Source organism: Oncorhynchus keta, chromosome 25 (genome assembly GCF_023373465.1).
Source record: "Oncorhynchus keta strain PuntledgeMale-10-30-2019 chromosome 25, Oket_V2, whole genome shotgun sequence".
Classification (NCBI taxonomy): domain Eukaryota; kingdom Metazoa; phylum Chordata; class Actinopteri; order Salmoniformes; family Salmonidae; genus Oncorhynchus; species Oncorhynchus keta.
The window spans coordinates 45558645-45584870 of record NC_068445.1 but is presented as its reverse complement, the minus strand read 5'-3'; positions in this window follow the sequence as shown (position 1 = coordinate 45584870).

The following is a 26226-nucleotide window of genomic DNA, read 5'->3' as shown; positions in this document are numbered from 1 at the left end:
GATTAAGTCAATATAATAATGCTGTTTGTTCTGGGGTTGTTTTTTTTTCCCTTGTCATGTTGTCCATGTTATCTATTGGCTTATCAATGTTTCCAGTAATACACTCATAACATACTGGAGCAGCCACTCAACAATACAAAGATATGAGCGATTGTATACAGGCTACAATGCTTTGTATACAGACTACAATGCTATGCAGACAGGCTACAATGCTTAGCAGACAGGCTACAATGCTTTGCATACAGACTACAATGCTTTGTATACAGGCTACAATGCTTTGTATACAGACTACAATGCTTAGCAGACAGGCTACAATGCTTAGCAGACAGGCTACAATGCTATGCAGACAGGCTACAATGCCATGCAGACAGGCTACAATGCTTTGCATACAGACTACAATGCTTTGCATACAGGCTACAATGCTTAGCAGACAGGCTACAATGCTTAGCAGACAGGCTACAATGCTATGCAGACAGGCTACAATGCCATGCAGACAGGCTACAATGCTTTGCATACAGACTACAATGCTTAGCAGACAGGCTACAATGCTTAGCATACAGGCTACAATGCTTTGCATACAGACTACAATGCTTTGTATACAGGCTACAATGTTTAGCATACAGGCTACAATGCTTAGCAGACAGGCTACAGTGTTTCGCATACAGGCTACAATGCTTAGCAGACAGGCTACAATGCTTAGCAGACAGGCTACAATGTTTTGCATACAGGCTACAATGTAATGTACTGTATATACTGTATATAATATGTACTGTATGTAATATGTACTGTATGTATTATGTACTGTACATGTATATAATATGTACTGTATGTAATATGTACTGTATATGTATATAATATGTACATGTATATAATATGTACTGTATGTAATATGTACTGTATGTAATATGTACTGTACATGTATATAATATGTACTGTATATAATATCTACTGTATGTAATATGTACTGTACATGTATATAATATGTACTGTATGTAATATGTACTGCACATGTATATAATATGTACTGTATGTAATATGTACTGCACATGTATATAATATGTACTGTATGTAATATGTACTGTATGTATTATGTACTGTACATGTATATAATATGTACTGTATATAATATATACTGTATGTAATATGTACTGTATGTATTATGTACTGTACATGTATATAATATGTACTGTATATAATATGAACTGTATGTATTATGTACTGTATGTAATATGTACTGCACATGTATATAATATGTACTGTATGTAATATGTACTGTATGTATTGTGTACTGTACATGTATATAATATGTACTGTATGTAATATGTACTGTATGTATTATGTACTGTATGTAATATGTACTGCACATGTATATAATATGTACTGTATGTAATATGTACTGTATGTATTATGTACTGTACATGTATATAATATGTACTGTATGTAATATGTACTGTATGTATTATGTACTGTACATGTATGTAATATGTACTGTATGTAATATGTACTGTATGTAATATGTACTGCACATGTATATAATATGTACTGTATGTAATATGTACTGTATGTATTATGTACTGTACATGTATATAATATGTACTGTATGTATTATGTACTGTACATGTATATAATATGTACTGTATGTAATATGTACTGTATGTAATATGTACTGTATGTATTATGTACTGTACATGTATATAATATGTACTGTATATAATATGTACTGTATGTATTATGTACTGTATGTAATATGTACTGTATGTATTATGTACTGTACATGTATATAATATGTACTGTATGTAATATGTACTGTATGTATTATGTACTGTACATGTATATAATATGTACTGTATATAATATGTACTGTATGTAATATGTACTGTATGTATTATGTACTGTATGTATTATGTACTGTACATGTATATAATATGTACTGTATGTATTATGTACTGTATGTAATATGTACTGCACAACTCTCCGAGTTGGGCATCTCCGCGCGGCCCACGCTTGGATTGCGTCCTACCTGACAGGTCGCTCCTACCAGGTGGCGTGGCGAGAATCTGTCTCCTCACCACGCGCTCTCACCACTGGTGTCCCCCAGGGCTCTGTTCTAGGCCCTCTCCTATTCTCGCTATACACCAAGTCACTTGGCTCTGTCATAACCTCACATGGTCTCTCCTATCATTGCTATGCAGACGACACACAATTAATCTTCTCCTTTCCCCCTTCTGATGACCAGGTGGCGAATCGCATCTCTGCATGTCTGGCAGACATATCAGTGTGGATGACGGATCACCACCTCAAGCTGAACCTCGGCAAGACGGAGCTGCTCTTCCTCCCGGGAAGGACTGCCCGTTCCATGATCTCGCCATCACGGTTGACAACTCCATTGTGTCCTCCTCCCAGAGCGCTAAGAACCTTGGCGTGATCCTGGACAACACCCTGTCGTTCTCAACAAACATCAAGGCGGTGGCCCGTTCCTGTAGGTTCATGCTCTACAACATCCGCAGAGTACGACCCTGCCTCACACAGGAAGCGGCGCAGGTCCTAATCCAGGCACTTGTCATCTCCCGTCTGGATTACTGCAACTCGCTGTTGGCTGGGCTCCCTGCCTGTGCCATTAAACCCCTACAACTCATCCAGAACGCCGCAGCCCGTCTGGTGTTCAACCTTCCCAAGTTCTCTCACGTCACCCCGCTCCTCCGCTCTCTCCACTGGCTTCCAGTTGAAGCTCGCATCCGTTACAAGACCATGGTGCTTGCCTACGGAGCTGTGAGGGGAACGGCACCTCAGTACCTCCAGGCTCTGATCAGGCCCTACACCCAAACAAGGGCACTGCGTTCATCCACCTCTGGCCTGCTCGCCTCCCTACCACTGAGGAAGTACAGTTCCCGCTCAGCCCAGTCAAAACTGTTCGCTGCTCTGGCTCCCCAATGGTGGAACAAACTCCCTCACGACGCCAGGACAGCGGAGTCAATCACCACCTTCCGGAGACACCTGAAACCCCACCTCTTTAAGGAATACCTAGGATAGGATAAAGTAATCCTTCTCACCCCCCTTAAAAGATTTAGATGCACTATTGTAAAGTGGCTGTTCCACTGGATGTCATAAGGTGAATGCACCAATTTGTAAGTCGCTCTGGATAAGAGCGTCTGCTAAATGACTTAAATGTAAATGTAAAATGTATATAATATGTACTGTATGTAATATGTACTGTATGTATTATGTACTGTACATGTATATAATATGTACTGTATGTAATATGTACTGCATGTATTATGTACTGTATGTAATATGTACTGCACATGTATATAATATGTACTGTATGTAATATGTACTGTATGTATTATGTACTGTACATGTATATAATATGTACTGTATGTAATATGTACTGTATGTATTATGTACTGTACATGTATATAATATGTACTGTATGTAATATGTACTGTATGTATTATGTACTGTATGTAATATGTACTGCACATGTATATAATATGTACTGTATGTAATATGTACTCTTTGTATTATGTACTGTACATGTATATAATATGTACTGTATGTAATATGTACTGTATATGTATATAATATGTACATGTATATAATATGTACTGTATGTAATATGTACTGTATGTAATATGTACTGTACATGTATATAATATGTACTGTATGTAATATGTACTGTATGTATTATGTACTGTACATGTATATAATATGTACTGTATATAATATGTACTGACTGTAATATGTATCGTACATCTTTATATGATGACAACAGTGACCACTTCACTAGATGTGGCTTGGGGGTGGTAATACCATTTCTTTCACATGATCCATCAATTTAGACAAGTGTGTCTGGGTAAGTGTCATCTAATATTTATAAAATATTTTTATCTGTACACTTCCTGCATTTTTTTTTTATAGCTACTATGCAAATATACCAGTAACCATTTCACTGTAGCATTTACACATTGTGTATCATGTTGCATGTGATAAATAAACTTTGATTGTATTTGATGTAGTGTGTGTTTACCAGAGACGGTAATGTGAAAAACAACATGACCTGCACCAAAAATCAGATTAGGATAAAGGCCAAGGACGAAATAAAGTTTATTTTTACCTGGATTCTCCCCTTGTTGTAGGCTACTACTTTCACCGCTTTGAGTCTTGAAATCTTTGGTTGTTTAATACACTACCGTGCTCACTCTGTTTAGCACATGGCCTCACATGTGAATCTTTAAAGTGATGGGTGGGGCTAAGGCTTAAGAAGGTGTGAATGATGCTGAATCAGAGTAGACAAAGAAGAGCTCTCCAATAGATGTATCAAAACATTCAAGGGCCAATTTTCTCAAAATGGTGTTACAAGTTTATCAACTTTAAAATCATCAGAATTTATTTCCCATTGTTCTTCAACTGTAATGTATGACACTCCACTTTCTTGCTCTTAGTGTCTACTTTCATCTGACGTTAAAAATATTTAAAAAAAAAAAAAAAAATGTTGCTACATAAGATCAAATCCAGGTGGTGGGTCACATTTGCATTCTTTTACTCTTTTGCGCCATCACTTCCTCTTTCGAGACCCAAAGATTAAGGCTGTTTTATCCTCCAAATCAAGGTGAACGATTACTGTTCTGATGTCCAGAAGCTGTTTTCCGTAACAGGAAATTATGGTGGAGACGTTATGTAAAAATAATAATAATAATAATAATAATAATAAAAATAATTTGTTAAGATCAGTGTAAAAAAAAACAAGACACAAAATATCAGAATTGACCAGGAGTCTGTAAAAAATACTGCTATCCACTGCAGTGCCATCTCAATGGGGGTGGGGGGGGGGGGGGGGACAATTAGGTCTCCATGCCAACCAAATGGTAGGTTGTTTTCCCGTCCCTCCAAAGTGAAAGAACCTCATTGAGCTCATTTGCATATGTGGACTCTGACAACGACGTGCCGGTTGACTGGTGGGTCTGACCTTTGACATACTATGCGATCAAGTGTCTGATATTTCATATTTAATCATTTCAATCTAAGTTGTGCTTTTCGTTGCTTAATATATTATTTTACACAGATATTGTCCCCACGTCACATAAATGAAAGAGTAGTGTGGTAAAACACTATATATACAGAGCTAAAATTCACTCACGCTCTCTTGGTCAGTTGCTAAGTAGCAGCTTTTTTCATCATTTGTGTTCATGGTAAAATATTTTCCCCAGTGCCATGACAGCATAGATTAACCAAGTAGACGGTGGGCCATAGCTAGCACACTGTCTGTTTTAGTTTTCTAGATGATCGATCTCTGTCGAGGTAGGAGCTGTTTTTTTTGTGTGTTTTTTTGTGTATATTTATTTATTTTGAACACATTTCCATTTGCTGGTATTTTCAATTCTTGAATTTCTTTCCCAAATACTTCCCTTTATTTCCTCTAACTGGAAAGGTAAATGCAGTACTGAAATGTAAACCAATCAATACTTGTGTACTATCCATGATACTACAGTGGCATTCAGAAAGTATTCACACCCCCTTGAATTTTTCCACATTTTGTTGTGTTACAACCTGAATTTAAATTTGAAAACATTGAGATGGCCTACACACAATATCACATTTTGTGAGGAATTTTGTTTTTAGAAATTTTTGCAAATTTAAAAAAAAAAAAATGAAAAGCTGAAAAGTCTTGAGTCAAGAAGTATTCAACAGCTATGATATGGCAAGCCTAAATATATTCAGGAGCAAAAATGTGCCTAACAAGGCACATAATAAGCTACGTGGACTCACTCTGTGTGCAATAAACGTGTTTAACATGATTTTCATATAAAACAACCTCACATCTGTACCCCACACAATTATCTCTAAGGGCATTCAGTCGAGCAGTGAATTTCAAACACCGATTGAACCACAAAAGGAAGGTTTTACAATGCCTCGCAAAGAAGGGCATCTACTGGTAGATGGGTACAAATCAAAAGACACTGAATATCCCTTTTTAGCATGGTGAAATAATTCATTACACTTTGGATGGTGTATCAATACACCCAGTCACTACAATGATACAAATCTGTCGTTCTGGCCCTGAACAAGGCAGTTTAACTCACTGTTCCCAGGCCGTCATTGAAAATAAGAATTTGTTCTTAACTGACTTGCCTAGTAAAATAAAGGTCAAATAAAAATAAAATAAAAAAACAGGCGCCCTTCCTAACTCAGTTGCCATAGAGGAAGAAAACTGCTCAGAGATTTCACCATGAGGCCAATTCTGACTTTAAAATACAGAGTTGAATGGCTGTGATAGGAGAAAACTGAGGATGGATCAACAATGTTGTAGTTTCTCCACAATTACTAACCTTATTGACAAGAGAGAAAAGAAGCAAGCCTGTACAGAATAAAGCATTTACACAATGTGCATCCTGTTCGCAATAATGCAATAAAGTAATACTGTAAAAAAAAGTACTTTTAGTCCTGAATACAAAGTGTTAGGTTTGGAAAAAATCCAATTTAACACATCACTGAGGACCACTCTCCATAATTTCAAGCAGCGTGATGCAAGATGACACTGGCAGATAGTGCAGCTTTGCTTGTAGAAACTTTTCAGTATTTTGGAAAAAAAATGTGTGTGTTATTTCTTACATTATTAGTCTAGGAAATGTGGACCCAACCAAGACAGCTGGCCTCCCGGACAAACTGAGCAATTGGGGGGGGAGAAGGGCCTTGGTCAGGGAGGTGACCAAAAACCCGATGGTCACTCTGACAGAGCTCTAGAGTTCAGAGGACAACCATAGAGTGGCCAGACGGAAGACACTCCTCAGTAAAAGGCACATGACAGCCTGCTTGGAGTTTGCCAAAAGATACCTAAAGACGCTCAGGCCATGAGAAACAAGATTCTCTGATCTGATGAAACCAAGATTGAATCTTTGGTTTGAATGCCAAGCGTCACGTCTGTAGGAAACGTGGCACCATACCTACGGTGAAGCATGGTGGTGGTAGCATCACGCTGTGGGGATGTTTTTCAGTGCCAGGGACTGGGAGACTAGTCAGGATCGTTGGAAAGATGAGCAGAGCAAAGTACATAGAGATCCTTGATGAAAACCTGCTCCAGAGCACTCAGGACTTCAGACTGGGGTGACTGTGCAGCAACGCTCCCCATCCAACATGACAGAGCTTGAGAGGATCTGCAGAGAAGATTGGAAGAAGATCCCCAAATACAGGTGTACCAAGCTTGTAATGTCATACTCAAGAAGTCTCGAGACTGTAATTTCTGCCAAAGGTGCTTCAACAAAGTACTGAGTAAAGGGTCTGAATACTTATGTACATTATATATATTTTTTATTTTTATTTTATACATTTGCAAATTTAAAAAACAACCACTGTTTTTGCTTTGTCATTACGGGCTATTGTGTGTAGATTAATCAGGGAAAAAAACAATTGAATTGATTTTAGAAAAAGTCTGTAAGGTAACAAAATGTGTAAAAAGTCAAGGGTTCTGAATACTTTCCGAATGCCCTGTATGTACCTTTATGAAACCATAGAAGAAGAAAGCTAAGTATGTACCTTTATGAAACCATAGAAGAAGAAAGCTAAGTATATACCTATATGAAACCATAGAAGAAGAAAGCTATGTACCTATATGAAACCATAGAAGAAGAAACCTATGTATGTACCTATATGAAACCATAGAAGTAGGAAACTAAATATGAAACTAAATTTGAACGTATATGAAACCATAGAAGAAGAAAGCTAAGTATGAACCTATATGAAACCATAGAAGAAGAAAGCTAAGTATGTACCTTTATGAAACCATAGAAGAAGAAAGCTAAGTATATACCTATATGAAACCATAGAAGAAGAAAGCTATGTACCTATATGAAACCATAGAAGAAGAAACCTATGTATGTACCTATATGAAACCATAGAAGTAGGAAACTAAATATGAAACTAAATTTGAACGTATATGAAACCATAGAAGAAGAAAGCTAAGTATGAACCTATATGAAACCATGCAAGTAGAAAACTAAGTATGTACCTATATGAAACAATAGAAGTAGGAAACTAAATATGAAACTAAATCTGAACCTATATGAAACAATAGAAGTAGGAAACTAAATATGAAACTAAATCTGAACCTATATGAAACAATAGAAGTAGGAAACTAAATATGAAACTAAATCTGAACCTATATGAAACAATAGAAGTAGGAAACTAAATATGAAACTAAATGTGAACCTATATGAAACCATACAAGTAGAACACTAAGTATGTACCTGTACAGATAGCATCATTGGACAAGATTCAGAATGGCTGTGGTGGGAGAATACAGTACTGTGTAGTACTGTTTCTGCCACCAACTATCCCTCCAAGTTGGTGTAAGACTGCCCTCTACTGCAGCAAGGACCAGCTGGACCCTGGCCCATAAACTAAACACTGGTCTGAAGACAGTTTTTCGCTCAAGCTCCTAATAGTAGACTAAAACCAAACGCTGATCTGAAGACAGTTTTTAGCTATACCTTCCAATTAGGCTTGAGGTTAGGATTTAGTGAGAGCAACAACATCAAAATTACAAAGCATACCGCTTGCAAAGCAATAGTCTATTGCAGCAGTTCCCATCCTCTTCTGTTCCAGAAACCGCAAATCACAGTCCAAAGCTCTTGAGTACTGCCAAGTGTGGAGTTGCAGAGTGTTTTTGGCCGTCAAAATGTAGTCACATTTATCAGTAAGTGTAAGAAATGAAATGCCTATTATTATAATAAACAAGTAATGTAAAATTGCTTATCATACCAGCCCTGAAGCACAAAGCAAAAAATAAACTAAAACACGTAGACTAGGCAATAACTAGGCCCTATCTACACAGACAAGAAGAGGCAATGACTAGGCCCTATCTACACAGACAAGAAGAGGCAATGACTAGGCCCTATCTACACAGACAAGAAGAGGCAATGACTAGGCCCTATCTACACAGACAACAAAAGTCAATGACTAGGCCCTATCTACACAGACAACAAAAGGCAATGACTAGGCCCTATCTACACAGACAAGAAGAGGCAATGACTAGGCCCTATCTACACAGACAAGAAGAGGCAATGACTAGGCCCTATCTACACAGACAAGAAGAGGCAATGACTAGGCCCTATCTACACAGACAACAAAAGGCAATGACTAGGCCCTATCTACACAGGCAAGAAGAGGCAATGACTAGATCCTATCTACACAGACAACAAAAGGCAATGACTAGGCCCTATCTACACAGACAAGAAGAGGCAATGACTAGGCCCTATCTACACAGACAAGAAGAGGCAATGACTAGGCCCTATCTACACAGACAACAAGAGGCAATGACTAGGCCCTATCTACACAGACAACAAAAGGCAATGACTAGGCCCTATCTACACAGGCAAGAAGAGGCAATGACTAGGCCCTATCTACACAGACAACAAAAGGCAATGACTAGGCCCTATCTACACAGACAAGAAGAGGCAATGACTAGGCCCTATCTACACAGACAAGAAGAGGCAATGACTAGGCCCTATCTACACAGACAAGAAGAGGCAATGACTAGGCCCTATCTACACAGGCAAGAAGAGGCAATGACTAGGCCCTATCTACACAGGCAACAAAAGGCAATGACTAGGCCCTATCTACACAGGCAAGAAGAGGCAATGACTAGGCCCTATCTACACAGACAAGAAGAGGCAATGACTAGGCCCTATCTACACAGACAAGAAGAGGCAATGACTAGGCCCTATCTACACAGACAAGAAGAGGCAATGACTAGGCCCTATCTACACAGGCAACAAAAGGCAATGACTAGGCCCTATCTACACAGACAACAAAAGGCAATGACTAGGCCCTATCTACACAGGCAAGAAGAGGCAATGACTAGGCCCTATCTACACAGGCAACAAAAGGCAATGACTAGTCCCTATCTACACAGGCAACAAAAGGCAATGACTAGGCCCTATCTACACAGACAAGAAAAGGCAATGACTAGGCCCTATCTACACAGGCAACAAGAGGCAATGACTAGGCCCTATCTACACAGACAACAAGAGGCAATGACTAGTCCCTATCTACACAGACAACAAAAGGCAATGACTAGGCCATCTATCTACACAGACAACAAAAGGCAATGACTAGGCCCTATCTACACAGACAACAAAAGGCAATGACTAGTCCCTATCTACACAGGCAACAAAAGGCAATGACTAGTCCCTATCTACACAGACAACAAAAGGCAATGACTAGGCCCTATCTACACAGACAAGAAGAGGCAATGACTAGGCCCTATCTACACAGACAACAAAAGGCAATGACTAGGCCCTATCTACACAGGCAAGAAGAGGCAATGACTAGGCCCTATCTACACAGGCAACAAAAGGCAATGACTAGGCCCTATCTACACAGACAACAAAAGGCAATGACTAGGCCCTATCTACACAGACAACAAAAGGCAATGACTAGGCCCTATCTACACAGACAACAAAAGGCAATGACTAGGCCCTATCTACACAGGCAACAAAAGGCAATGACTAGGCCCTATCTACACAGACAAGAAGAGGCAATGACTAGGCCCTATCTACACAGACAAGAAGAGGCAATGACTAGGCCCTATCTACACAGGCAACAAAAGGCAATGACTAGGCCCTATCTACACAGACAAGAAGAGGCAATGACTAGGCCCTATCTACACAGACAACAAAAGGCAATGACTAGGCCCTATCTACACAGACAACAAAAGGCAATGACTAGGCCCTATCTACACAGACAAGAAGAGGCAATGACTAGGCCCTATCTACACAGGCAAGAAGAGGCAATGACTCGGCCCTATCTACACAGGCAACAAACGGCAATGACTAGGCCCTATCTACACAGACAAGAAGAGGCAATGACTAGGCCCTATCTACACAGACAACAAAAGGCAATGACCAGGCCCTATCTACACAGGAAACAAAAGGCAATGACTAGGCCCTATCTACACAGACAAGAAGAGGCAATGACTAGGCCCTATCTACACAGGCAAGAAGAGGCAATGACTAGGCCCTATCTACACAGGCAAGAAGAGGCAATGACTAGGCCCTATCTACACAGACAAGAAGAGGCAATGACTAGGCCCTATCTACACAGACAACAAAAGGCAATGACTAGGCCCTATCTACACAGGCAACAAAAGGCAATGACTAGGCCCTATCTACACAGACAAGAAGAGGCAATGACTAGGCCCTATCTACACAGGCAAGAAGAGGCAATGACTAGGCCCTATCTACACAGGCAAGAAGAGGCAATGACTCGGCCCTATCTACACAGGCAACAAGAGGCAATGACTAGGCCCTATCTACACAGGCAAGAAGAGGCAATGACTAGGCCCTATCTACACAGGCAAGAAGAGGCAATGACTAGTCCCTATCTACACAGGCAACAAAAGGCAATGACTAGGCCCTATCTACACAGGCAAGAAGAGGCAATGACTCGGCCCTATCTACACAGGCAAGAAGAGGCAATGACTAGGCCCTATCTACACAGGCAAGAAGAGGCAATGACTAGGCCCTATCTACACAGGCAAGAAGAGGCAATGACTCGGCCCTATCTACACAGGCAACAAAAGGCAATGACTAGGCCCTATCTACACAGACAACAAAAGGCAATGACTAGGCCCTATCTACACAGACAACAAAAGGCAATGACTAGGCCCTATCTACACAGGCAACAAAAGGCAATGACTAGGCCCTATCTACACAGACAAGAAGAGGCAATGACTAGGCCCTATCTACACAGACAACAAAAGGCAATGACTAGGCCCTATCTACACAGGCAACAAAAGGCAATGACTAGGCCCTATCTACACAGACAAGAAGAGGCAATGACTAGGCCCTATCTACACAGGCAAGAAGAGGCAATGACTAGGCCCTATCTACACAGGCAACAAACGGCAATGACTAGGCCCTATCTACACAGACAAGAAGAGGCAATGACTAGGCCATATCTACACAGACAACAAAAAGGCAATGACTAGGCCCTATCTACACAGGCAACAAAAGGCAATGACTAGGCCCTATCTACACAGACAAGAAGAGGCAATGACTAGGCCCTATCTACACAGACAACAAAAGGCATTGACTAGGCCCTATCTACACAGACAACAAAAGGCAATGACTAGGCCCTATCTACACAGGCAACAACAGGCAATGACTAGGCCCTATCTACACAGACAAGAAGAGGCAATGACTAGGCCCTATCTACACAGGCAAGAAAAGGCAATGACTAGGCCCTATCTACACAGGCAAGAAGAGGCAATGACTAGGCCCTATCTACACAGGCAAGAAGAGGCAATGACTAGGCCCTATCTACACAGACAACAAAAGGCAATGACTAGGCCCTATCTACACAGACAACAAAAGGCAATGACTAGGCCCTATCTACACAGACAACAAAAGGCAATGACTAGTCCCTATCTACACAGACAACAAAAGGCAATGACTAGGCCCTATCTACACAGACAACAAAAGGCAATGACTAGGCCCTATCTACACAGGCAACAAAAGGCAATGACTAGGCCCTATCTACACAGACAACAAAAGGCAATGACTAGGCCCTATCTACACAGACAACAAAAGGCAATGACTAGGCCCTATCTACACAGGCAACAAAAGGCAATGACTAGGCCCTATCTACACAGACAACAAAAGGCAATGACTAGGCCCTATCTACACAGGCAACAAAAGGCAATGACTAGGCCCTATCTACACAGACAACAAAAGGCAATGACTAGGCCCTATCTACACAGACAAGAAGAGGCAATGACTAGGCCCTATCTACACAGGCAAGAAGAGGCAATGACTAGGCCCTATCTACACAGGCAAGAAGAGGCAATGACTAGGCCCTATCTACACAGACAACAAAAGGCAATGAATAGTCGACTTCCTACAAATGTGACTTGTTGAATCACATGCAGACCAGATGTTATGTTATGATGTTGATGATGGCAATTTATGTAATAATTTTTACCAATCAAATCTAAAAAAAATGATTGGATAATAGACACTGCAAGAAATATCAACATCTAGCGATCCACACATGCTTCATTCACCTCAATGTATTATTTTATTTGAGACTTTTCAAATATATTCTATTCGTCATTCTCTTGTTTACATTATGGATGAGGGTAATTTAGATTTACCCAGATTTAGGGTGAATCTAGATTTACAAGGGTGACTTGTAATCCTTCAGACCCCCCCTAAAAAGATTTAGATGCACTTTTGTAAATTTTGACTATTCTAAAAAAACTGATTGTCATAAGGTGAATGCACCAATTTGAAATATCGCATCTGGACAAGAGCGTCAATGTAAATGACTTAAATGTAATGTAATGTAAATGGATGAATTCCCACTAATATTACTTTATGTCACATGTGTTCTCCTGTGATTATGAAGCTTGCTGGTGTTTTGCTTCTCTGCACAAATCATTTGACCGCTGCAGTTTGAGATTATTTATTTCCTTTTGTTTATTTTAAAGAAGCTCGTACTGGCCTTAATTATTTACGCATTTGTTTTTCCCGGATATGTTAAACTTAAACTATTTTCCATTCCACAACAAAAATCCATTTTCCAGCAGCCTATGTAAAACATCCGTTAATACATTTCAAAAGCAGCGCTGCATTGGGCAAAGAACTGTCGATGAATAATCGAATCAATTGATAGAATCAGTGAATGAGGCCCGATTAGACAAAATACTTAGCATCTCGTTTAAATGACTAGAAAAACAAATACAAAATAAATAGTTCAAATTAGATATTAAGTCGTTCGAACAAGATAATTCCAAGAGTCTCATATTACTTATGCTGAGCACTTGTTGGCTGTTTTTCTTTTACTCTGCAGTCCAACTCATCCAAAACCATGTCAATTGGGTTGAGGTCGAGTGATTATGGAGGCCAGGTCATCTGATGCAGCATTCCATCCTTCTCCTTGGTCAAATTGCCCTTACACAGCCTGGAGGTGGTAAAGTGTGCCTTGAATTCTAAATAAATCTTAGACAGTGTCACCAGTAAAGCACCATCACACCTCCTCCTCCATGCTTCACAGTGAGAACCACACAAATAGCCCTTACACAGCCTGTAGGTGTGTTTTCTCTAAATGTCCTGTTAAAAAAACTAATTAAAGGGTCACTAAGCGCAAACCAGATGGGATGGTGTATCGCTGCAGAATGCTGTGGTAGCCATGCTGGTTAAGCATGTCTTGAATTCTAAATAAATCGCTAACAGTGTCAACAGCAAAGCATCCCCACACCATCATCCCTCCTCCTCCATGCTTCACGATGGGAACCACACATTCGGAGACAATCCGTTAATTTACTTTGGGTCTCACAAAGACACGGCGGTTGGAACCAAAAACCTCCATTTGGACTCTACACTGGTCTAATGTCCATTGCTTGTGTTTTTTTGGCCCAAGCAAGTCTCTTCTTATTATTGGTGTCCTTTAGTAGTGGTTCCTTTGTAGCAATTAAACCACGAAGGCCTGATTCACACACTCCTCTGAACAGTTGATGTCAAGATTTGTCTGTTACTTGAACTCTGTGAAACATTTATTTGGGCTGCAATCTGATGTCCAGTTCACTATGATGGAAAGGTAACTCTGGGTATTCCTTTCCTGTGGTGGTCCTCGTGTGGCGGTTCGCATTAACTGGCCTTCATGTCTGAAAGTAATGTCAGTAACTGTCATTTCTCTTTTTTTATTTGAGCTGTTCTTGCCATAATATGGACTTTGTCTTTTACCAAATAGGTTTATCTTCTGTATACCACCTCTATCTTGTCACAACACAACTGATTGTCTCAAACACATTAAGAAGGAAAGAAATTCCACAAATTAACTTTAAACAAGGCACACCTGTTAATTGAAAAGCATTCCAGGTGACTACTTCATGAAGCTGGTTGAGAGAATGCCAATAGTGTGCAAAGCTGTCATCAAGGCAAAGGGTAGCTACTTTGAAGAATCTCAAATCTCAAATATTTAGATTAGTTTAACACTTGTTTGGATACTACTTGATTCCATGTGTTTTTTCATAGTTTTTATGTTTTTTTAATAAAGAAAAAACCCTTGAATATCTAGGTGTGTCCAAACTGTTGACTAGTACTGTATATAAAACAATTATTTGATCAACAATTATTTTGGGCCTTACTGTTAGCTATTAGCCTGTACAAACGCATTGAATAACAGATTCACTTTATTGAACAATGGTTGTTCAATGCAGTGAATAATACAGTTTTTAAAATGAAGTTTGTTCTGAAGAGTCTGTTCTATATCTGAGAGATATAAGAAAGACCAGGAAACATTTTAAACCTCTTATTTTTGTCACTAGACAGTCCCCATATATACAGTACTTCCATACATTTTTTTTCAACTGTTACCGGGGGACCTTTCCGACTAGTCTTGTGAGGCATCCTAGAGCAAAACAACCTACATGAGATTGTTGAAGGTAGGGGATTGAGGTTCCCTGTTGTTTAAGATAGGGGGGTTGAAGTTCACCGTTGTTGAAGATAGGGAATGAGGTCCCCTGTTGTTGAAGGTAGGGGGTTGAGGTTCACTGCTGTTGAAGGTAGGGGGTTGAGGTTCCCTGTTGTTGAAAATAGGGGGTTGAGGTTCCCTGTTGTTGAAGGTAGGGGGTTGAGGTTCCCTGTTGTTGAAAATAGGGGGTCGAGGTTCCCTGTTGTTGAAGATAGGGGTTGAGGTTCCCTGTTGTTGAAGATAGGGGGTTGAGGTTCCCTGTTGTTGAAGATAGGGGGTTGAGGTTCCCTGTTGTTGAAGGTAGGGGGTTGAGGTTCCCTGTTGTTGAAGATAGGGGTTGAAGTTCCTGTTGTTGAAGGTAGGGGTTGAGGTTCCCTGTTGTTGAAGGTAGGGGGTTGAGGTTCCCTGTTGTTGAAGATAAGGGTGGAAGTTCCCTGTTGTTGAAGGTAGGGGGTTGAGGTTCCCTGTTGTTGAAGGTAGGGGGTTGAGGTTCCCTGTTGTTGAATGTAGGGGGTTGAGGTTCCCTGCTGTTTAGCAACTAAACCATGTAAATAAATGTCTGGTAACATCTGGGCATAATAAGATACTGTGAATGATAAAGGACAATGGAAGCTAAGAGCAGATTAGAGTAAAACTGTAAAAAAAAAAAAGCTTAGTCTATGATCACTGCTTGCTTAGAGTCCTAGCCCCAAATGCAAATTAAATTATACTGGAGTGAGAGTAAAATCACCTTAGCCATATAGGTGAAAGGGCACTATAATATCAATCCATTATACAAGAACGAAATAGTGATTTACAAAATGCCCCCAATGACAACAGGGAATATACCAATTAAAATATTCTACAAGTAAGCATCACCCCATCATCTTTGTGGTTATATACACTCAGAGGCCAGCTTATTAGTTATACCCATCTAGTACCGGGTCGGACAACCCTTTGCCTACAGAACAGCCTGAATTCTTTGGGGAGTGGAAACGTTGCTCAATTGGTATCAAGGAACCTAAACGTGTACCGGGGAAACAGTCCCCACGCTGTTACGCCACCGCCATCAGCCTGTACCGTTGACACCGGGCCAGATTGGGCCATAGGCAAGATGATGTTTTTCCAGCTCCTAAATTATTCAGTGTTGGTTACGGCGTTGTCCACTGGAGCGGCTTCTTCTTGTTTTTAGCTGATAGGAGTGGAACCCGGTGTGGTCGTCTGCAACAACAGCCCGTCTGTGACGAGGGACTGGCGAGTTTTGTGTTCCAAGATGCCGTTCCACACACCACTGTTGTTGTATTCCTGCCGGTGTTTGTGGCTCTCCTGTTAGCTCGTCATTCTCCTTCGACCTCTCAGGACTACCGCTGAGTGGATGTTTTTGTGTTTTGTCACACCGTTCTTGGTGAATCCAAGACACTGTCAGTGTGTGAAAAGCCCAGGAGGCCACCTGTTTCTAAGATACTGGAAACGTTGTGTCTGGCGCTGAATATCATACCAGGCTCAAAGTCTCTTAGGTTACTTGTTTAGCCCATTCAGTAACTGAACATTAACTGAACTCTTCAATGCCTGTTTTATATGGCAAGCCACAGCCACGTGACTCGATATTGAGTAGGAGCAACCATTTTCGTGAACTGTACGGTGTACCTAATAAACTGGCCACCGAGTGTATTTCAGAATTGGAACAGGATATTGTTTTCAGCCACTTTCTTTCAGTTCAATGGTATCAAACACCCAACCTGTGATCAAAAGGGCAGAGACTATAAGGAGGGCTATGTATGAGGACGGGCATCCAACCTGCCAGTGAATTAATAGGTGTCATGGAGGTTATGCAAAGAAGAAATTAGATTTAAATTTTCAGAAAAAAAAAAACTCCTCTTCTCATTTCTAAAAGCCAGTTAAGAATGAAGAAAGACATTTGGCCGTGGAGCAAATCCCCATTTCTTTGTGTAGCTATTTGAATAGCCCCCTATGTCTCTACCTCTCTCATCGTCTCTGTCTCTCTCTCGCTGTCTGTCTCTCTCGCTCAGGTTCTTTTTGTGTTGTAGGCTCCATCTTTATTAATGTATCAGCGCCGGGTGCTCCAGACAAGATCCAAGAGAACACCTGGGAGTGTGTCCCACTTGGCGCCCTATTCCCTATGTAGTGCACTACTTTTCACCAGAGCTCTATGAGTAGTGCACCACCGGGAATAGGGCGCCACGTGGGACACACTCCTGTGTTTGATTTCTCAGACAGCAATTTCCCTTATTAGCTGAATATTCAATTAGACCGCACGTGGACTGTATTGTGTCGGATCTACCCTGTAAGATCTGGGTTAAACGCTTGGTCACTTTGAAGGGTTTGAGCGCTCCCACATCGTTGACAAGACAAAGTCTTCATGCATCACAAATGTCACCCTATTCCCTACGTAGTGGACTACTTTTGACCAGGGCCCTGTATAGGGAATAGGGTGCCATTTGGGACACAGATAGACAGTCATTAAACGGCCGGGGCTGCTGCTGATGTTTGATGCTCAAGAGGAGCTTGGTTTTAAAGACAGCACCAAACATTTGTGGCTGGTCTTGAACTGTCAGGGTTACAATGACATCCTGTCAGGGTTACAATTACTTACTGTCAGGGTTACAATGACTTAGTGTCAGGGTTACAATGACTTCCTGTCAGGGTTACAATGACATCCTGTCAGGGTTACAATGACTTACTGTCAGGGTTACAATGACATCCTGTCTGGGTTACAATGACTTAGTGTCAGGGTTACAATGACTTAGTGTCAGGGTTACAATGACTTCCTGTCAGGGTTACAATGACTTAGTGTCAGGGTTACAATGACTTCCTGTCAGGGTTACAATTACTTAGTGTCAGGGTTACAATGACTTCCTGTCAGGGTTACAATGACATCCTGTCAGGGTTACAATGACATCCTGTCAGGGTTACAATGACTTAGTGTCAGGGTTACAATGACTTCCTGTCAGGGTTACAATGACTTCCTGTCAGGGTTACAATGACTTCCTGTCAGGGTTACAATGACTTCCTGTCAGGGTTACAATGACTTCCTGTCAGGGTTACAATGAATTACTGTCAGGGTTACAATGAATTACTGTCAGGGTTACAATGACTTCCTGTCAGGGTTACAATGACTTCCTGTCAGGGTTACAATGAATTACTGTCAGGGTTACAATGAATTACTGTCAGGGTTACAATGACTTCCTGTCAGGGTTACAATGAATTACTGTCAGGGTTACAATGACTTCCTGTCAGGGTTACAATGAATTACTGTCAGGGTTACAATAAATTACTGAGTTATTTTTACAGAGTTTATTATTCCTTCTGCTACTGTGTTGAACATCGAGCTGTAGACAGACAGACAGACAGACAGACAGACAGACAGACAGACAGACAGACAGACAGACAGACAGACAGACAGACAGACCTGCTGCTGCTCCTCAAGCCTATAACCGACAATGTACCCAGTCTGTGTCTTTAGTGAGCTCTGTGTAACGTAGATGAGACAAACTCTGATTTCCCCTTTAGACTCAAGACCAGAATGCAGCCCAACTTGTCCTGTGTAGGTACTTCAGGTAATACTTGAGGTATTACAGCTAAGGCACAATCAGCAGTAGATGGATGGGATGCTCTGAATATACCGGGAGGTTCAAGAGTCCTTCATTAGAGTCAGAAGCCTGAAGAGTCTGATTAACCTGGGAAATGATAGGGTATGACAGACAGACAGATAGATAGGTGGATATCAACCCCAACCCACACATAATTAGAGTTATGTTCTCTCTGTGAGATCAAAAGATTTTCCAATACAGGGTAGGCTACAACAGCCTAGTAGGATCCGTTTCTCTGACTCTAATACAGGGTAGGCTACAACAGCCTAGTAGGATCCGTTTCTCTGTCTCTAATACAGGGTAGGCTACAACAGCCTAGTAGGATCCGTTTCTCTGTCTCTAATACAGGGTAGGCTACAACAGCCTAGTAGGATCCGTTTCTCTGTCTCTAATACAGGGTAGGCTACAACAGCCTAGTAGGATCCGTTTCTCTGACTCTAATGCAGTGTAGGCTACAACAGCCTACTAGGATCCGTTTCTCTGACTCTAATACAGGGTAGGCTACAACAGCCTAGTAGGATCCGTTTCTCTGACTCTAATGCAGGGTAGGCTACAACAGCCTAGTAGGATCCGTTTCTCTGACTCTAATGCAGTGTAGGCTACAACAGCCTAGTAGGATCCGTTTCTCTGACTCTAATGCAGTGTAGGCTACAACAGCCTACTAGGATCCGTTTCTCTGACTCTAATACAGGGTAGGCTACAACAGCCTAGTAGGATCCGTTTCTCTGACTCTAATGCAGTGTAGGCTACAACAGCCTAGTAGGATCCGTTTCTCTGACTCTAATGCAGCGTAGGCTACAACAGCCTAGTAGGATCCGTTTCTCTGACGTAGGCTAATACAGCGTAGGAGGCTACAACAGCCTAGTAGGATCCATATTGAGCCAATGTACAAATGAATGAACGTGACGGAAACTTCAGGTCCCCCTTCTGTCAATGTAATCTTAAATCGTGCTAAATTTATCATAGAATAGCACCATTCTCTGACACTGTCATTACTGTATAGCACGCTGTAAATTTATCCTAGAATAGCACCATTCTCTGACACTGTCATTACTGTATAGCAGGCTGTAAATGTATCCTAGAATAACACCATTCTCTGACACTGTCATTACTGTATAGCACGCTGTAAATTTATCCTAGAATAGCACCATTCTCTGACACTGTCATTACTGTATAGCACGCTGTAAATGTATCCTAGAATAGCACCATTCTCTGACACTGTCATTACTGTATAGCACGCTGTAAATTTATCCTAGAATAGCACCATTCTCTGACACTGTCATTACTGTATAGCACGCTGTAAATTTATCCTAGAATAGCACCATTCTCTGACACTGTCATTACTGTATAGCACGCTGTAAATTTATCCTAGAATAGCACCATTCTCTGACACTGTCATTACTGTATAGCACGCTGTAAATTTATCCTAGAATAGCACCAATTCTCTGACACTGTCATTACTGTATAGCACGCTGTAAATTTATCCTAGAATAGCACCATTCTCTGACACTGTCATTACTGTATAGCACGCTGTAAATTTATCCTAGAATAGCACCATTCTCTGACACTGTCATTACTGTATAGCACGCTGTAAATGTATCCTAGAATAGCACCATTCTCTGACACTGTCATTACTGTATAGCACGCTGTAAATTTATCCTAGAATAGCACCATTCTCTGACACTGTCATTACTGTATAGCACGCTGTAAATTTATCCTAGAATAGCACCATTCTCTGACACTGTCATTACTGTATAGCACGCTGTAAATGTATCCTAGAATAGCACCATTCTCTGACACTGTCATTACTGTATAGCACGCTGTAAATTTATCCTAGAATAGCACCATTCTCTGACACTGTCATTACTGTATAGCACGCTGTAAATTTATCCTAGAATAGCACCATTCTCTGACACTGTCATTACTGTATAGCACGCTGTAAATTTATCCTAGAATAGCACCATTCTCTGACACTGTCATTACTGTATAGCACGCTGTAAATGTATCCTAGAATAGCACCATTCTCTGCGAGGCTTTATGAATCCTGTCCTTGTGATGTTAGGTACAGAGGCCTTCAGAATGTATTCTCACCCTTTGACTTGTTCCACATTGTGTTGTGTTACAGCCTGAATTTAAAATTGATTAAATTGAGCTGGTGTGTCACTGAGTGCCAGAGGCATCACTACAGACCCTGGTTCGATAACCGGGCTGTATCACAACTGGCCGTGATCGGGAGTCCCATAGGGCGGCACACAATTGACCCAGCGTCGTACCGGGTTAGCATAGGGTCTGGCCAGGGTAGGCTGTCATTGTAAAATAAGAATTTGTTCTTAACTGACTTACCTACGGTCTCCCGGGTGGCACAGTGGTCTAAGGCACTGCATCGCAGTGCTAGCTGTGCCACCAGAGATTCTGGGTTCGAGTCCAGCCTGTCCGCGATCGGGAGGCCCATGGTGCGGCACACAATTGGCCCAGCGTCGTCCGGGTTGGGGAGGGTTTGGCTGGCAGGGATATCCTTGTCTCATCGCGCACTAGAAACTCCTGTGGTGGGCCGGGTGCAGTGCATGCTGACCAGGTTGCCAGGTGCAAGGTGTTTCCTCCGACACATTGGTGCGGCTGGCTTCTGGGTTGGATGGGCATTGTGTCAAGAAGCAATGCGGCTTGGTTGGGTTGTGTTTCAGAGGACGCCTCTCCTGAGTCCGTCCGTTGCAGCGATGAGACAAGACTGTAACTACCAATTGGGGAGAAAAAAAGGGGGTAAAACAAACCTGACTTGCCTACTTAAAACCCTTAAAACATCCGCCCCAATTTTCACCTAAAATGACTTACCCAACTCTGAAGCAAGGATATGCATATTCTTGGTACCATTTGAAAGGAAACACTTTGAAGTTTGTGGAAATGTGAAATTAATGTAGGAGAATACAACATAATAGATCTGGTAAAAGATAATATAAAGAAAACAACTATTGTTCTTTTGTAATTTTTTTTGTACCGTTGTCTTTGAAATGCAAGAGAAAGGCCATTACGTATTATTCCAGCCCAGGTGCAATTTATATTTTGGCCACTAGTTAGTAGCAGTGTATGTGCAAAGTTCTAGACTGATCAAATGAACCATTGCATTTCTGTTAAAAGTTTTATATCAAGACTGCCCAAATGTGCCTAATTTGTTTATGTTCAAAATTGTGCACTCTCCTCAAACAATAGCATGGTATCATTCCACTGTAATAGCTACTGTAAATTGGACAGTACAGTTAGATTAACAAGTCTGTGTCCTGGGAAAGATTTACTTTCAACCTCATGCTAATGGCATTAGCCTACGTTAGCTCAACCTCATGCTAATGGCATTAGCCTACGTTAGCTCAACCTCATGCTAATGGCATTAGCCTACGTTAGCTCAACCTCATGCTAATCGCATTAGCCTACGTTAGCTCAACCTCATGCTAATGGCATTAGCCTACGTTAGCTCAACCTCATGCTAATGGCATTAGCCTACGTTAGCTCAACCTCATGCTAATGGCATTAGCCTACGTTAGCTCAACCTCATGCTAATCGCATTAGCCTACGTTAGCTCAACCATCCCGTGGAAGGGACACCGATCCCAAAGAAGTTTTTTAATAAAGGATTTTTTTTGTGGAATTTCTATGAATTTGTTTATTTTTATTAAGTTGAAATGTCTTGAGTCATTAAGTATTCAACCCCTTTGTTATGTCAAGCCTAAATAAGTAAAAATGTGTTTTAAAAAAATCACAAAATAAGTTGCATGTACTCTGTGTGTCTGTGTGCAATAATATTGGTTAACATTATTTTTAAATGACTACCCTATCTCTGTACCCCACACACGCAATTATCTGTAAGGTCCCTTAATCAAGTAGTGAATTTCAAGCACAGAAACAACAGAGGTTTTTTAATAACTCGCAAAGAAGGAAACAGATTGGTAGATGTGAAAAAAAAGCAGACATTGAACATCCCGTCGTTCCTAACTCAGTTGCCGGAGATGAAGGAAACTGCTTCGGGATTTCACCATGAGGCCTATTGTGACTTGTAAACAGATGGAGTTTAATGGTTGCGATGTTTAATAAAATGAGGATGGATCAACAACATTGCAGTTACTATAGAATACATGACAGAATGAAAAGAAGGAATCCTGTACAGGATAAAAAAATATTCCAAAACATGCATTCAGTTTGCAATAAGGCACTAAAGTAAAACTGCAAAACATGTGAAAAGGAAATTACATTTTTGTCCTGAATACAAAGCGTTACGTTTGGACCAAATCTAACACAACACATCACAGAGTACCACTCTTCATATTTTCAAGCATGGTGGTGGCTGCATCATGTTATGGGTATACTTGTCATCAGCAAGGACTAGGAAGTTTTTGAGGTTAAAAATAAATGTAATAGACCTAAGTACAGGCACAATCCTAGAGGAAAACCTGGTTCATTTGGCTTTTGAACAGACAAATTCACATTTCAGCAGCACAATAACCTAAAAAACAAGGCCAAATATACCGTCGTGGCCAAACGTTTTAAGAATGACACAAATATTCATTTTCACAAAGTCTGCTGCCTTAGTTTGTATGATGGCCAATTTGCAAATACTCCACAAGGTTATGAAGAGTGATCAGACAGACTTTGTGAAAATGTATCTTTGTGTCATTCTCGTAACTTTTGGTCACGACTGTACACTGGAGTCGCTTACCAAGATGACATTGAATGTTCCTGAGTGGCCTAATTAAATAGGCTTGAAGATCTACGGCAAGACCTGAAAGCAATCACAGGTGTGTCTAACATGTATTGTCTCAAGTGGGGGAATTACCTAATCAAGATAATAGGTTTTTATGTATCATCCATTTTGAATAAATGTTAGAATTTTTCTTCCACTTTGAGTATTTTATTAATATAATTTAACAAAAATGACAATTAAATACATTTTAAACCCACAAAGTAACATAACACAGGCATGTATTGCCACATACTGTATGATGTAGAATACAGGCCCTGCTACATACTGTATGATGTAGAATACAGGCCCTGCTACATACTGTATGGTGTAGAATACAGGCCCTGCTACATACTGTATGGTGTAGAATACAGGCCCTGCTACATACTGTATGGTGTAGAATACAGGCCCTGCTACATACTGTATGGTGTAGAATACAGGCCCTGCTACATACTGTATGATGTAGAATACAGGCCCTGCTACATACTGTATGATGTAGAATACAGGCCCTGCTACATACTGTATGGTGTAGAATACAGGCCCTGCTACATACTGTATGGTGTAGAATACAGGCCCTGCTACATACTGTATGGTGTAGAATACAGGCCCTGCTACATACTGTATGGTGTAGAATACAGGCCCTGCTACATACTGTATGATGTAGAATACAGGCCCTGCTACATACTGTATGATGTAGAATACAGGCCCTGCTACATACTGTATGATGTAGAATACAGGCCCTGCTACATACTGTATGATGTAGAATACAGGCCCTGCTACATACTGTATGATGTAGAATACAGGCCCTGCTACATACTGTATGATGTAGAATACAGGCCCTGCTACATACTGTATGATGTAGAATACAGGCCCTGCTACATACTGTATGGTGTAGAATACAGGCCCTGCTACATACTGTATGGTGTAGAATACAGGCCCTGCTACATACTGTATGGTGTAGAATACAGGCCCTGCTACATACTGTATGGTGTAGAATACAGGCCCTGCTACATACTGTATGGTGTAGAATACAGGCCTTGCTACATACTGTATGGTGTAGAATACAGGCCCTGTTACATACTGTATGGTGTAGAATACAGGCCCTGCTACAGTATTTACTGTATCAGTATCAACAGTGTTATGTCTGATCACCGACAACATCGAGACAGCCTATAGGGAGGAGGTCAGAGACCTGGCCGTGTGGTGCCAGGACAACAACCTCTCCCTCAACATGATCAAGACAAAGGAGATGATTGTGGACCACAGGAAAAAGATGACAGAGCACGCCCCCATTCTCATTAATGTGGCAGCAGTGGAGCAGGTTGAGAGCTTCAAGTTCCTTGGTGTCCACATCACCAACAAACTAACATGGTACAAGCACACCAAGACAGTCGTTGAAGCATGCACAACAGAACCTATTCCCCTTCAGGAGACTGAAAAGATTTGGCATGGGTCCTCAGATCCTCGAAAGGTTCTACAGCCTCACCATCGAGAGCATCACTGCCTGGTATGGCAACTGCTCAGCATCCAACCACAAGGCACTACAGAGGGTAGTGCGAACGGCCCAGCACATCACTGGGGCCAAGCTTCATGCCATCTTGGACCACTACACCAGGCGGTGTCAGTAGAAGGCCCTGAGTATTGTCAAAGACTCCAACCACCCTAGTCATAGACTGTTCTCTCTGCTACCACAAGGCAAGCGGTACCGGCGCTCCAAGTCTAGGTCCAAGAGACTCCTGAACATCTAGTCAAATGGCTACCCAAATTATTTGCAATGAACCCCCCCCCTCCCCTCGTCTCAACACCACTGCCCCTCTCTGTTGTCATCTATGCATAGTCTCTTTAATAACTCTACCTACATGTACATACTACCTCAACTAACCGGTGCCCCCACACATTGACTCTGTACCGGCACCGCCCTGTATATAAGCCTCCACATTGACTCTGTACCGGTACCCCCTGTATATAGCCTCCACATTGACTCTGTACCAGTACCCCCTGTATATAGCCTCCACATTGACTCTGTACACCCTGTATATAGCCTCCACATTGACTCTGTATCGGTACCCCCCTGTATATAGCCTCCACATTGACTCTGTATCGGTACCCCCTGTATATAGCCTCCACATTGACTCTGTACCAGTACCCCCTGTATATAAGCCTCCACATTGACTCTGTACCAGTACCCCCTGTATATAGCCTCCACATTGACTCTGTATCGGTACCCCCTGTATATAGCCTCCACATTGACTCTGTACCGGTACCCCCCTGTATATAGCCTCCACATTGACTCTGTACCGGTACCCCCCTATATGTAGCCTCCACATTGACTCTGTACCGGTACCCCCTGTATATAGCCTCCACATTGACTCTGTACCGGTACCCCCTGTATATAGCCTCCACATTGACTCTGTACCAGTACCCCCTGTATATAGCCTCCACATTG